The 16,249-nt window shown below is 42.1% G+C and overlaps 1 protein-coding gene across 3 annotated transcripts in view; it reads right to left on the reverse strand.

The window, feature by feature from the left end:
* taok3a (TAO kinase 3a) overlaps positions 1–13,924 on the reverse strand; it is a 70,597-nt gene extending 56,673 nt beyond the window's left edge. The window contains exons 1-2 of one of the 3 annotated variants that reach the window (XM_048242748.1): positions 13,654–13,924; positions 12,869–12,933 (exon numbers count right to left, since the gene is read on the reverse strand). The gene's annotated coding sequence lies outside the window, so the exon portion shown is untranslated. The other 2 variants (XM_048242751.1, XM_048242749.1) reach the window with 2 other exon arrangements.
* Positions 13,925–16,249: the final 2,325 nt, after the last annotated feature.

The following is a 16,249-nucleotide window of genomic DNA, read 5'->3' on the forward strand; positions in this document are numbered from 1 at the left end:
GTGAAACACCACGACATGGAGTCAACTTCGACCAATGTAAAGCCACAATCCACAGATACAGATTCTTTAACATTATCTTTAACGGTTACTTTACCATCTATGGTGTAGAACCCAAAGTATTTCAAGACATCACATTTCAGATGAGTTGGGGACGTAATTGTCCGCTCAGGCTGGCCGTTCTGTGCGTTATCTTCCATTTTCGAAACGGGGTGGCTGCATGGGATCTGGCTCCAGTCATTATTGTGGCTAGGCTACTGGCTATTATTGGCTTGATTTGGTCATGAGCACTGGATCATAGAGCACTGGATGAGATGGCAAACAATAAAATAAAAAATAAACTAAACTAATCAGACTGTAGAAATGCGCTACACATGGCACTAAAAACCGAATAGTTTATTTATAGTTCGACTGAGGATATTTCACGTCATGTTCGAATAAAAAGCGACAGCCCTACTCTCTGCATAGAGAGCTGACATGACTTTGGATTAAATGCATATTTTAAAAATGAGCGTAGCCTAGAACCTACTGAACAATGCTGAACTCAAATCTCGAAACTCGCCTGTCAACACAGATAATGCGTTATCATAATAATAATTGAAGGAATGCAAACTACCTCTAGCTCTAGATCAGTGGTCCCCAAACTTTTTCTTCCGAGGGCCAGCTCACTATGCCTGGCTCTAAGAGAGGGCCAGTGATTTGGAGTATATCAGTAACCATAAATAGCTTAGTGCTGTGAACAACAACAGTCTACCTTAGTTGAATATTCCATTACATTTAATCATAAATAAAATGTAACGTAAAATGTAGCTCAAATGAAATAATACTAATAAAAAGACTTTAGCATTCCCAAAAGTATTAGCAGGGAGTCCCAAAAGTATATTTTATTTAAAATGTGTGAACTCTGTGGCTTTGAATACACAGCTCAAGTTGTGAACAAGCAATATCCTACAAATAATTTAAAGTTCTCAAACGATGAGAGTTTTATGAAGTGCTGGCAAAAACATCTGAAATGACTACCATTCTAACTTTCACTCACCTGATGAGAACTTTGTGAATTTGTATGAACATTTGAAGAGTGAATACAAAATAGAAATAATTATCCCAGAAAGTCCCAGAAATATGACTTGTATTAGAATAGAAGTGAATTGAAGTTAGTTAGTTAGTTATTAACAATTAATTGATAAACTTTTAGAATACTTTGAGCACTGATGCAGTCAGCATAGGCCTCTTACATTGTTTGCAGGTAGGTTCATTCCGTTTTTGATGGCAAACGCGAAACAGCGCCAAAACAACAACCAGTGGACAAAAAGAGTATTACATGTGTATTGTTAGACTCTCCATAGAGAATGAATGGGGGAAATTATGGAGGTTATAGTTTGATGATGTCATACTCCCGTGCGAGCCAGATGCCAGATGTTTTGAGGTCATCTGTACGCACAACTCTTTCTTACCATGGCACTGTTGTGTTTAGACAAATGTCTTTACTTTGTATCGCACCAACATTGCTGCCCGAGCTGCCCTCGCGGCATCGAGTCAGATAAGTAGCCTAATAAGCAAGTAAGCTATAAGCAAGTCTCTCCGCTATACCAACAGGTGTGCTGTGTGTGTTCTGGTGGATGATAAATGGAGCGATGGGCCAACTTATCAAACTTCCCAGCAGACAGGCGAAAGTATTGTCCATTAAAACCACAGGGACTTGGAACAAAGATAAAATGGACCCTATACGATCAGTGCTAACAAGGAGGGGGTGTGTGGAGAGAGAGAGAGAGAGAGAGAGAGAGAGAGAGAGAGAGAGAGAGAGAGAGAGAGAGAGAGAGAGAGAGAGAGAGAGAGAGAGAGAGAGAGACTACAGCCGTTACACCAGGAAATGGTTCCTGGCCCTTTGGGTTTGGCCGGCAGGGTCTCAGTCTCCACACCACTGGAGGGTGATGCCAAATGGAGGGGAGTGGCCGCTTTGTTTACTTCGAGTCCTTTCTTACCAGACAATCACATTTCCCAGAATTAATGTGGAGCACAGCTGCCTGGACCCTTCAACTGCACAACGCTGCATGCACATCTGTCTGGGGGTGAGAGAAGGAAGAGAATGTGCAAGAAACGGAAGGAGAAAAATATAAGACGAAAAGGAGAGAGGGAGACCGAGAATGTGCAAGAAAGGGAGGAAGAAACAAAGAGGAGAGAGAGGGAGAGACAGAGAGAGACATGGTCGGGTCAGGGTTACAGTTTCCAGCCAACCTCTGACTAACTAAGCCATTGTTCAGTACAACCAAAGGCTCAGTGAATGTCATGAGAGCATCGCAAAGTACATGGCACTGCCGAGGCTTTAAGTTTGAATGATTACTCAACAGCTCCCATTCTCCCTTTCTTTCCTTTTGCTTCCATCCCGCTCCACAAAAGCTGCAGTCGCTTTGATCCAAATATGACGCCATCAGTGTCCTAATCACTTCTATTGTTTATTTTGAAACTCAAAGAGCATGCTCTCAGATACAGAGAGGGAGAATGTGTGACTTCTACAATCAAGTGATTTGGTTGTATGTCAACTAGCCTGGTCTGCCTGGGAGAGTAAATTGTAGGTAATGAATCACTAACAGCTGCTGGTTAGTGCTGCTGTTATCACAATGAATTTTAACCAACAACATTGGCTTGAGTATTTTACTTGTGTTCTGAACTTCCCAACAGATCTCAGTAACTGGTAGCCATGGATACCAGCCACCATCTGACTAATTTATTTCATGATTATGGGATGACTGTATAAGTATAAGTAAGTATATCTACTCTTTTGATCCCGTGAGGGAAATTTGGTCTCTGCATTTATCCCAATCCGTGAATTAGTGAAACACACTCAGCACACAGTGAACACACAGTGAGGTGAAGCACACACTAATCCCGGCGCAGTGAGCTGCCTGCATCAACAGCAGCGCTCGGGGAGCAGTGAGGGGTTAGGTGCCTTGCTCAAGGGCACTTCAGCCAGGCCTACTGGTCGGGGTTCGGCAACCCTCCGGTTACAAGTCCGAAGCGCTAACCAGTGAGCCACGGCTGCCCCTGACTGAATATCAAACAAAACATTAATGGTCATGTGATCTGTGGTCATGTGATCTGTGCTCCTGTCTAGGTGTCCCGCGCAGACAAGATTCAGAAACTGCAAGCGTGCGTGTAGACGGAGAATGTATTTTTAAGCGAAACAATGTGTGGGGATTTAGTGGGGATGTAACGGATTTGTCTTGGTTATACCTTTGAAGGGGACACTCAGGCATGTTCTATTAGGGGAGAGATTAATTTTCCACAACAGAGGAACATTTCTGTAACTTCCCCACATGGCAGTGACCCACAGCTGTCTGACGTGCAGTGGAGCGAGAGAGTGTGTAAGGGAGAGAAAGATTGAGAGAAGGAACACAGTGGATGAAAAATAACAAGCTTGGAAAATAAAAAATTAACGGCAGTGCGACAGCGAGAAAGAATGAATAATGAACAGGAGAAAAAAAAGAAAGAATGACAAAAAAGGGGGAAAAGGGACCATAATCAGTTTATTTCAGACTCATCAGGGACGAAATCTCCACTTGACCCTACGGAGCATGCCCAGTCCATTCTTCATTCTTCTCCCTGCAGAGCGCGACACTCGCTTGAGGAAATCTAACACGTCAAAAAATCCACAGATCTGCGCCAAACCAGCTGGTGAAGGGTCAGTGCCAGTAAAGAAAAAACCAGGACATGTCCGAAGAGAGGCCTAACATATAGACCACGCGTTCCAAGTCCCTAAGTAAGGTAAGTGTATCATATCGTGGAAAGGGAGGACATCTACGACACAATAATACACTACACAACATTCCTGATTAAATACAGCTGGCGCACTAAAAAACACATTAGGTACGTGTGAGCCAATATCAAGTGTATTGCATGTTCTTGTACACCACACCTCCACAGGCCGAGCGTAGATAAAGCTAAAGGCTTTGTGCTGGCAGCAATCACCAAACACAGAATGCCCTCATCTCTCCCTCTCCCTCCCTGCTTTCTCTCTCCTCCTTTTCACTTGCGTGTTCCATCAAAACCCAGAGCACTGTCAGCGCCAACACAACAAGCTCACCCTCCTACCCTGCAGAACACTGCTGACAGAATAGAACATGCCACGTGCCGCCATGAGAGCACGGCTCTGTCTCGGTTCTTAAGAATAAAACTAGGGGAAACAAATTTGCCCTCATCATCTCTGCCCCCAAAGCTTCCCCCCACACACCACCCAGCAGAGGTAACCTGGGCAGATGAACCGTGAAGAGAGTGATTCTTCTGCTGGTTATGATGATGGGACCCTTTAGCTCTGGTTCGTCTCAGGATGAATGGGTGGCAAGGGTGGGGGGGGCTCTGTGTGTGTGTGTGTGTGTGTAAGGGAGAGAGAGAGAAAGGTGGAATGTGTGTGTGTTTGACAGTGGCAACAGGCAGTGAGAGAGTGGGAGTGTGATGATGGGGAGAATGTGTGTGAGTAAAAGAGGGAGAGTGTGAGAGAACAAGAAAAAGAATGGAGAGAGAGGAAGAGATTGTGAGTAGGATGGTTGGATAGTGACAGATAGTAGGGTCAGATTCATGGCATGACGTGGGGCTTACTCCTCTTCGCAGCTGCTGCCACTCGGCTGTGACCCATTCTCAATGATGTGCAGATACCACACGCTCCGAGAGAGAGAGAGAGAGAGAGAGAGAGAGAGAGAGAGAGAGAGAGAGAGAGAGATCTGGCCCTGATTCGGGTCAGTGCCGAGTCCGCTCCTCTCCAGTTCCAGCTGCTATCTGGTCTGTGATGATTATACGCTCCTCATTCTCCGGCCTCCTGCCAACCGAGGGAGTTCAACCAGCCGTGACGGCCTCTCCCGCAGAACCAGGCAGTGTAGAAAGGACATGGGCTAAGCAACCTACTGCCACGTACCACTCTACGCCAGGGACCTTGATGACGGTTCTAGAATAATCTATATTTCCCCTGTCACCACATGTTGTAGACCTTGATAATGCTGTAGACCTTGATAATTACTATAGATACGAATTTGCATCTTATACCCATAATTATTGGTTCCTAGAGGAATCAATATTGACCACGTCACCAAGCCCCACTGCAATGTAATGTTCTAATACTATGCCACACCCCCACACGCACACTGAATGATGACTGCACCACATGACTGGAGAGGTCCACCATTACAGACCGCCTGGAACAAAGCAAGCCAGACTTTCCAGGACAATGACTACCACAATGAGTAGTATTTACTCACAGGTCAGTTGGAATAATTGACCAAATGTGTGTACACAATAGGCTACCTCTCCCGTCCCACATTTAAAGTGAGACTCCAAAGTTAAGCCTTCAGACAACAGCATTCAGAGGTGTTCAGAATGGGTATGGCCATTTGCAGGGACAGCAGTTTGCAAGTTTAGATCAAGAGACACAACAAAACGTACAAAATGTTAAATCTATGAAGTCTATAGCCTGACGCCGTAGTCAGAATTTGAGTCTGATACTGCTCCATTGGGATGTGATTATGGGGCGTGTTTCAACCGATACAGTGGGGAAAATGCCTCTGCACTCAATTGGATACACTTCAGAGCAACAAAACTGTGAGCTGTAGGGAGGAAACCCAAACCATTCTTCTTCTCCACAAATAGCTTAACATTGTTTTCTGGACATTTTTTAAAGTTATTGCGCTGTCAATATCTTGTACAACACCCAATAGTGAAATCTAAAACAACAAAATATGTAGCAGGGTAAGCTATTCGGAAAAACGGATATTTCCCCTCCTATGTTTTTAAAAATAATTCCGTTCACACTGATGCTAAACACAGCTGGGGAAGGGTGTCGCAAACCCCTCGATCAAACAGGTGGCCAATCAGAGATTTTAAAGAAACGAGAGAACAACATGTTCATTCCAAAAACACTGTTTTCCCTTGATGAAAGTGAAACCGGAGTTATCCAACATTATCCACTTTGGACGAAGTTTTCAGAAATTATCGTTTTCAGTGATAAAAGCTCCGTTTTCGTGTAAATTAAAGGCCAAACCACTTGGAAATAATATGCATTTTTTCTATGTGTTAACGGGGTCTTAGAAGCCATCTGTCTAGCTCCTAGCCACAGTGTTTTTGTTGCAAGCAAAATCAACCTAAGCGTACTCAGATGACGTGATGGACAAATGAGCAACAGTGCCTTGTCTATCATCGTACAAAGCCCAATTTGTTCGGTCCGAACAGCTCTGATTCGGGCATGCTCCCATGGAGGTATTATATATAACTGGAGAGTGTGATTAAGTCCCGCCCTCCATACAAATGAATGGCAGAAGCTAGGCTAGTAAATCCGGCCAATTTATAGTCAACACCATATTGAACACTGGGGCTCGGATCCAGCGCCAGTCAGCTCTGACCATGCGCCAAGTTCCAAAGCTGGAAATGACGCATGGACGTCGATTTTTATTAGACATTCTGTAAAAAGAGAGTCATCCACCAGTTCAGAGGGTGGCGATAATGCACCCTGCTTGCCACATAACAGAGGAAGAAAAAGTTGCCTAGTTGTCTAGTCACCGGATAGGTACCCACCATAGAAAGTAAAAGAAATGGACGAACAGACTCCGTCGTTTTCAATAGGAGGGCACTGAGGCAAATTGAACGATCTTTCAGTTGGTCCCCCCAGTACTGCGCAGACTCGCACTAAACTTTGTGACGTTAGCCATTGAATCTTGTAACTCATATGATAGATACACAGAAATTTCTCTCACACTTCCTTCGCCTTCAAAGTCATCAAACTTAAACATTTATTTATGTATTATTATTAATATCATCCTCACAAGTGATATCAAGTCGTGTTAATGTTGAAACTACCACACATGATCATCTTCAAAAACAGTCATGGTAAAACAAAACAAAAAAGTTATAGCCTAGAAGCTAATCTTCTTTCCACTTTTCTAACATACGGTCAATCCATCGAAAACCTCTGAAATGATTATCGTTGGTGCCGTTTTTCATTAGGTTTACTTGCTTCTATGCAATGCTTTACCTTAACATACAATGGTATTGCAGGCTACATAGCTTTGTTCATGAGTTTCCGTGCTGGCTGGACTGAGCTTCTTCCAAACAATACGGTTATCTCCCTATGGTGCGTTAGCTTCCCTACAACCAGACATGCTAAACATTCTTCTTACGGGAACCTAACGTTACGTACGAGGTAGTCGAGTCTGTTTTGCCTTGTATTGTTTATGTAGATAATACAGAAGCTACAATGTCAGCACAGGATATATGCTATATGAAGTTATGGTATTTCAAAAAAATCCTAAAATGAATAGGCTTCTATGAGGGTTAGCAGAGAAGTGGTCCCTTCAGCCTCCATCTTTTCTACTTCCGGGAATTCACCTGCCCCCTTGGTATCCGCCCACCAACATGTACGCGCAGGAGAGCTCGTGCCCAACACAAACGTGCACGGAGTTGGTTCTAAATGCTCCATGTGGCGCCATACTTGAAAATGGCGTATGCTGACATGCCAAAGCTAATCTGCACACTCTTGACCCCCTGGTTACTCCACAATGTCCAGACCGAACTGCCTGACCTCAAATGTTGTGGGCGGAGCTAATTTCAGCTGGCATCCAGACTATGAAGTCTTACCTGTGTTAGATATATTTGATACGGGTCTAAGCCTGGTACCGTAGATAGGTCATAATTATGACATGGTCCTGTGTTCACACAGCTTTATCTTTTACTGGAGGAGCCAATGACTCCCAATTAAGTAGATACCATTCAGCTGTAATTACCATATGAATGTTTTTTTATGCCAGTAATTAATTTTATGCTAATAGTATGATCTAACATATCAAACAAAAAAGCATCAAGGAGGTCCCCCATTATTTGATTATTTCCTCTTCCATGTACCTCTTTAGGACATGGAGGCATATGAGAGTCAAAATGTTGTTGAACACTATGATTATATGCTGGCCATGATTATGGCTATAACCATTGTAGTTCCTAAAAGCCCTGTGCAAAGCCATTTGAGTGGTTATTGTTGTACCAGGTCTTTAACTAAAACTTGAAACTCAACAATCTCCAAAAAAAAAAACTTTTCCATGACTTTGAACACAGAAATATGATATTATGATATGAATATGAGACAGCATTTCATTTTATGTCATAAAGAATTGACAAATAATTAATATCTGAAAATCTGAAATCTCAAACAGCTATTATTCTGGCTATTAAACAGACAACAACAGCTGAAACATATTGTAACCCATCCATTTGACTAATACCACATTGTCTCATCCAAAACAGTCTCTTAACCAGGCCAAAAGTCACCTTTTAGCCTAGCTCATCATTTAATCACTGACCCATTTAAATAGGCAAGACTATGGTTATTGTGCTACATTTAGGCAGGGCTAATCACCTGACGAAATGGTATAGCCTGATACAAAGAAAATCTATTTATACAGTTCACAAAGTGGTTTATTTGTTTGCTCAATAATGAAACAAATGTCATTCCATGGTTTAGTGCTCTCTGAAGAAGACGCAGACATAACAGCCCAAGACACCATCTGATCAACAAAGAAACCCTGGTGAGTGTTTGCAGAGGCTCTGTGTCTGTGAAATATAATAGGCTACCGTTCCCTCCTAGCATCCCATTGGCAAACATGGGAGAACTCCTCTTTCATTGACAAGCCTAGCCCACTAACTTCGTCAAACACACACCTAGATTAGATACAGAGTGTGTACATATTAGATACTGTGAGCTTCAAATAGTCTAAAAACAGATTACTATGACTTAATGTGACGTGTAATACTATTAAAAAATGTATAATAATGTACTCTCATTAACAAGGCATGAAAACAGAGACAAGCATGTCAAACTGTTAGTATCAAATGCTTAAACTGTGTGAAACTGTGTATCAAAACTTAAAACTGTGTGAACCTGTGTGGGTGTTGGCCCAAAAATTTTATTTCGGGAAAGATAGTGCTGTCCTAAACTTCTTCATAAAGCTATGTAGGCTACTGTACTTCCTGATAGGGTAATGCATTCCAAATGAAGCTGCAACTGTGAGTCGTCCCGCTTTACAATATTGCATCAGCTACCTGACAGTCATGAAAAAAAAAGACAGTAGTCTTGCAGTTACATAGAGAAATAAAAAGCAAATAAAAGTCCAACTGCACTGCATTCCAAAATGCCACATTCTTTAAGTGAAGGTACAATGACTAGACTTAGGTGGCAAACTGTAGTGGGCATTAGCAAAACATGCTAACAACGCTACACATCCTCTCGTCCAAAGTTCATTAGATGGCTTATGACATGGAAAAACTTCTCGCTCTCTCACGTCTTTTTTGAGTAGTCCAGAACAAAACACTGTTTAGGCTGCCATATTACGCAAAAATCATCAACATGGTCTTCTCTAATCATTCAACTAAGAATAATAACTAACAAGTGGTGCTTGGCTACAGGTCATAACATTTCTACAGTGTCACTATCTGAAGCCATTCTTTAACGGTCAGCTACACCCTGACCTCATTGCCCTCAACCTAGGCCATATTTATACAAACATGGTGATTTTCCTGTCGTCCCTTTTTTAGTCCATACTTTCTTGATTTGAACGGCATGAATGTAACTGCCCCCACTGTTAAAGTTCCATTAACACACAATGCTTATGTGTTGTCCGACGTGGCCTTGAGATCCAGCATGCCTTTTTTGTACAGTGTGGCTATTGTGAGGCTGGTGGCATGGAGGCCAGTCAATATTGGTAATTAAATATAGCGCCGAGCTAATCCTGTTAGCGAACATCTGCATTGAGTACCTAACTGGGCTCACAGAGCCCTAGCTCTTCTTGCAGAGTGGGTCGACTTGTCTTTGGGAATCATCATTAAAACTAGCATGCATGAGCGCCTGAGCTTGCGGGGGAGAGTGAGAGAGAAAGAGAGGGGCAAAAATAAAATAAAGAAAAAAAAAAAGAAAAAAATAAGAAAGTCAAGCACAATTCAGCCCGGCATTTGAGACAGCATTCTTATATTAGGCATGCTAAAGCAGATCAGCACTCTGCATTAAGCCTGACAGCACCGGTTTAAATATTTGATATGCTTTACAACTGCGTCATACACCACTTCACTGCCGTAGCCCACCGCTGACATTCTAATTCTTTCCATCTTAATATATTTTTTAGAAGTTCTGCTGCATTCATGTGTTCTGAGGGATGAGAGTGGGAGCTTTAGGTCCTCTCAGGAGAGACTTGAAGATGGTGTTAGGGGTGTGTGTGTGTGTGTGTGCATATATATGCGTGTGTGTGTGTGTGTGTGTGTGGAAGAGTGAGAGAGAGAGAGGGGGATAGTGTGTGTGTGTGTGTGTGTGTGTGTGTGTGTGTGTGTGTGTGTGTGTGTGTGTGTGTGTGTGTGTATGTGCATACATGTTTCTAAAACAGAGAGAAGGAGAGAAAGAGGGAGAGACAGAGGGAAAGGAGGTGTGTGTGTGTGTGCACACACACACACACAAGTGCAAGATCAGTGTAAGGGGAGAAAATCTGAAAGCAGGGCTGCCTGTCGCAACAGGTTGTCAGACCTGGCAGCCACAGAAGGCTGCTGAGGCTAAAACAAAACAGAAAGGAAGATGCTGGCCGTTAACACATGCAAACTACATTTAAATGCAATTAAATGACACACAACTGTGCATCAAGAATAACATCTTCTAACACACAAGCTGGTCAAGCATGCTCTCTGACTGCTGTTACCTGCTCAAAGCCACCTCAGCATCCAAGAATAGTTAGCTGTCCTTGTAACAAATTGATTGGCTGGGCGTGACAGACGGCATTGTCCCTGGGCTATGGTCATCGGCTCTAATTATAACGAGCTGGTGTCCTTCCAGGCCACACACTCACTCAGCAAATCCGCCTAAATTAGGTTATCACCGCCGTAAACAAAAGGTAGAGTTACTCATACACATCCTACATGGCTCTATTTTAGGCTCCATGCATAACACATCATCAGGCTTGCTCAGAGCAGAGACAAGGGCAGGTGTTCTAAAGGTGCTCGCACAGTGCCCAAACAAACTCCAACAGTCAGTTTGGGATTATTGTTGCTGTCTGTTGGATGGAGTTGTTCGAGTCTGACTTTTCTAAAGTGGGCAGTTTGGACCTGGCAGTTGGTTTTCTGAATATTTCAAAGACTGCAACCTACTGCTAACTTTAGAATGTTGGGGCTGGTTGGTGTTTGTTGGGGCAGTGTGCAAGCATCTTAAAGATGGAAGCCAACCATACAATTGTGGACAAATTTCAGTTTCAATGCCCATCATCCTGTTGGTTGTGCAAACACATGGTGAATTATTTAGGGCAGTTGTATGTTTTGTTTTATATTCAGCTGCAAACCACATACATTCTGCAGTAAGAAGTATGCGGCATGAATGCTGTAAAGGGTAAAAAATCTCTCCTTGAAATTTAAAAAACTTTGTGCGAAACTTTATTCGCACAAAGATTATCCAAAGCTCTTTACCGAGAAGCCAGTGTGCAGTGATTAAGCCTGTTGCAGAGGTTTAAACTTTGCCTCTGATGCAGGGTGAAATCTGTGTGGGCAGGGTCTGAATTGAAGCCTTCCTTTTCAACAGTTTAGCTTAATAAGCTCTGTGTCAGGTGGAGCAGCATGTCTCACATACACCCATAACAGGAGACATCTAGAAAGACGCAAACTATACCGAACTATGTCCTTTTTCTAATGGGTGGACATGCTTGATTACACTGTCCACTACATGTAGAGTTAGATTAAGTATTTATCATTATGATTATCAGAGAAAAAAAAACTAAAACATAGTCCTTTATGCCTCTGCTGGTGGCACATCAGAGGGTAAAAGCAAACTGGCATAATGTTGAAAACTAAGGAGGAAGCTGGCCTCACTATTCACAGACTAATCTCTAGAATGACAGTAGAATGAAAATTATGACAGGCTACTCTCAGACACTCCAGTCACCTAAAAAACTATGCTACTTGTGTGTGGCTGTGTGGACATCTTTTTTCTCCAAAAGCTCAGGTAACTGCAACATATTGTAACTTAAGGTTCACAACTGAAATGTAAAACACATAGGCCTAGCTATTAACCTATCCTACAAATCGCATCAACAAGGTTTATAGCTACACCTGAAAGAAACTATTTGCCAACTGTAGCTTGTGAGGAGACAGTAATGGCTTTCAGGAATTCAATTATAATTGATTCACTGAAGCCAGAATTAATTCAAACCTACAAACTTAAAAACCAGCCAACAGTGCATCCAGACTGTATAAAAACGGTACGCTATATCATGGCCGCTCCTCGACACAACACCACTGAGCGATTTCAACAGCGCAGCCTGTTACAATGTGGTCAGTCACCCACTATCAGTCATCACGCTCTGGCTTCGAACACACTCTCTCAAGGCGCGCAGACAAAGCTTCAAAACCTTGCACTGTCGAACACAGGACCTATGGTGAAATGTTAGTTTACAAAATGGCAAGCCTCACAACTAGGTCCATTGATGCTGTAAAGCCGTGTAATTTTAATGAAATGATGAAATAGTACTGGAATGTAGTACATTAAGGGAAGAGTAAGAGTAAACGGATATCAAATACGTCAGCCAAAACGTTATAGCCACCTAACGTTAGCGAAAATTCTCTTTTCTTTCTTTCTTTTATTTTATCGAAACCACATACTATGCTGTCGACGTGATCAGCTTTACACTACATTCTACACAGATAAGAGCAATACTGCTGGGGGAATACATACTACCAACGTTACCCACAATTCTTACTGTTTAACAGCAGAGATGACAGCATAACGTTATAGTGCCAAGAGCAGAGTAAATACCAATCATTATTCCGCTGGAAAATCTGATTAGCTTTGATAGCGACACGAATGTTAACGTTAACCTACCTTAATAATGACAGCCGCCCTTTGCTCCATGTTCCTGTGGCTTCATTCTCTTCTCGTCTGTTTAACTGAAAGTAAAAATAATACCACTGTGTCAAATGAGCGCCAGCTGAGCTAGTTAAATGAACGCTTTAAACAGTAATGTGTAGCAATACATGCACTGGGAAGACGACAGAGCTAGCACATCAAACTAGTAGGCTATATTCAGGCACCTTTAACTACCGTCTGACGTTGCCCGAACATTATGCCATCACAGCGCTTAACTTGGTTAGCTTTCACCCTTCAGTCTTCACGAGAGCAAATAACCATCCATCCAGTTTACTAAATTAAATAGAATGAATTACTGAACACACTTTCCTTCTTGTGTTTCGGTATTCACACAGCTAAAGAAAATTAAAAACGATAGTTTCTAAAGGCGCAGAGCATAGACAAGCTTATCAGGGTTATTTCGGTTTATCACTGGCTGACTAGCTAGCTAGTAGGAAGTGAACGCTTTCGGTTAGAATACTTGCTGGATCTGAGAAACCAATGTCGTAACGAACTGCCCAACTCTAGCAGGTGTAGCTCGTGTGCATGGCATACGCAGGGTAGCTGGCTCACTTACCTGCTCTGAATGTTTCATCAATTTTAATGCTAGTAACGTTTAAACTTTAAATTCGACATGCTCATTGCCTGAGCTTTCGTGAAGGCTATGCAGTGGTCCTACAGTTGCGCAAAGAAATAAGATAAGTTGCACTGCCTAAACTCCGTACGTGCTAAAGTAAGAAGATAATTTACTATGCACCGACCCTTCACGGTTTTCATTGACGTTCCTTGTACTTTCCAAAATGTTCATCTCCACCTCTAAAGAGGAGAACTTGCAAATGAAAGGCGTTTCCTCCAGAATTGCTGTCTCTTAACTTCCTGAGTTGGACCTGTTCGTGTCTTCTGTCTTCCAACGACGTTGTCTAACGGAAATAAGTTCACAGAGTGGTTCAACCTTGAAGTCGAAAAACAGGTTGAACTGCTGCGCAACTACACTCATACTTCGGACACTTTTGGTAGACACATGTCGTATCTCGAAAAATATGAAATGTGATTAAATTTGCATAGGATCCTGAAGGTTATTATTTTATTTTGCGAAAAGCAACAATTGATATAACTCCACGAAGAGGAAACAAGGATGCAGTTTTAGCCTATATGCCAGCGTCTAGTGACATAGTTCTGCAATATCACACTAATTAAATTGGTCCTTCACAGTCCCTTGACAATATTCCAGAGGATAACTACACTGCCTGGTGCGACTGTTTGGCATCAGGAACAATTAATTGCAATAGACAGCAAACGCCATTTTTTTTCCTATCAATAAAACACCCGTGAAGTTTGACCGCCATCTAGTGTCCAAAGTTTAAAATGGCGCCACTGTTTCATTCCTGTTGAATAATTATTAGCCCTACTGTGCACATTCAGCAGCTCCTTCAACAGACTGCGTAGCCAAAGACTAGATTCTACTGAAAAATTAATTTTCAAGGCATTCCGTTTCAGTGTTCATTGTGCATAATCAACAGTCCAAAACAAAAATGCCACAGCTCAATGTGCTATTAGATTAATTAGAGAATATATCTTGGACTTTATCCTTGATGCAGTTTCTTGCACTTTAATGATCATGTCACTTTAACTATTTAGAAATCATTTTCTGCTACATGGGGAGGTAGCATCAACAACATCCTCCAAATAAGTAGCCTAATGATGACACCATATGCTCTCTGTGCCATAATCCCTACCCACTGACAAATGTAGGCTACACACAATATTAGATAAGAAGATGATCTGATTATTTCTTCAACAAACAACGAACACATTTTAAACTTATTATCTTCTGAATGTGGTAAATAAGGTGAACTTACTTATGAAATAGAGGTGAACTCACAGAAATCTTTCACTTTCTCAAGCACCCAATTTACACCTTTACTATTCAATGTCTACTTGTTAGAATTGTCTGCATTGCAGTAAGCTGCAATCTTCCCTTTATAATTGAGTTGTGTCTTCAACCCATAGCATTTACATGAGCCTGAGAAATGAGCCTGAGAAATGAGCCTATAGGCCTACCGGTCCTTTTAATATTGTTGAATCCCCATATGACCATTTACACAATAGAAATAGAATAGAAATACCAGTCATTTTAATATTGTTAAATCCCTATGTGACCATATGAGGGTGCAGTGTCTCAGAAGGCAGATGAATTTTGCACTCCACCAGTGACAGGGAACACTTCATCATTCTCCTCTGCCTACTGTCATGTGCACAGTCTGCTCACAATAGTCGTGCACTCCCCTCTCTCATCTACCCCTCCTTGTTCACAGTACATGGCAGTGAGTGCACAAAGGATAAAGGATTGTTAAACATACATCATCTCAAACCCATGATCCTGTCATCAAGCCTCTGGTATGTTTACGATCTTGCTCCGTGTGCATGTAATTTATGGGTCGCATTTCTTACATTCCAGTGGCACAAATCATAAAAAGTTCTGCATAGGCTATGGGTCTTGCTTTTGAGCACCATTTTAGTAGAGTAGGGTATGGGAGGGCATGTTCTTGAGACGTTTTTTTGCCTTTGTTGTCTAAACTGTCTGTCGATAATAACTGTAAATGGGTGATTAAGGGAGGAAGTAGTAGGCTATAGCATAGGCCTATGCGGAGAACACTCGAGTCCACATCGAGGTGTATAAGTGTAAGCATAAATGATGGAGACAAACTGAATTATCCTACGTAGCCTACATCTTCCTCATAATGTGGCTTCGGATATGAAAGCTACTGTTATACAAGCATTATGGTCGAAGTGAACTTCCAGAAGACAATGGCCATGTAGTGCAGTTTGTCTTTCATGGTGTTGTAATTTGTTAGGTTGGTGTAATAAAGTAGCCTAGGCCTATTAAGTGGTTGGATAACTGAGTCGCATGGTAGCCGAATCCTACATTGAAAACTTCGGTCTCTTGCTATATTTGAAAATTATCTCATTGTTAAGTGGCACCATACTCCTTTAAGCTGCAATCATATCTATCAAATCTCATAGGCTTGGTAACGACGCTAGTCACGTTTCCAATCGCTGTCCATGGAGCGAGGTATTTACCTGCCAGCAAACTATCCTGCACAAATGACGCGATAGTAAACATGCAATTAACAGAACGGAGTTAAACCCGTTCACTGAACAAGCGAGATATCTGGCATACATTTATCTTGATCAGTCGCTTCGATGCCGAATAGTCAGTCGACTGCTCTATGGACTGCTCTGCATTACAACCGATCGTCCACAACAGAAGTGGGCTTGCTTGTGTGCCTTCATGAAATGTCTAAGTTATAAGTTGTAATGTAATACGTTTACTGCTCCACTTATTTTCACAGTTTT

This window comes from Alosa alosa, chromosome 5, assembly GCF_017589495.1.
Source record: "Alosa alosa isolate M-15738 ecotype Scorff River chromosome 5, AALO_Geno_1.1, whole genome shotgun sequence".
In the NCBI taxonomy this organism is placed as follows: domain Eukaryota; kingdom Metazoa; phylum Chordata; class Actinopteri; order Clupeiformes; family Clupeidae; genus Alosa; species Alosa alosa.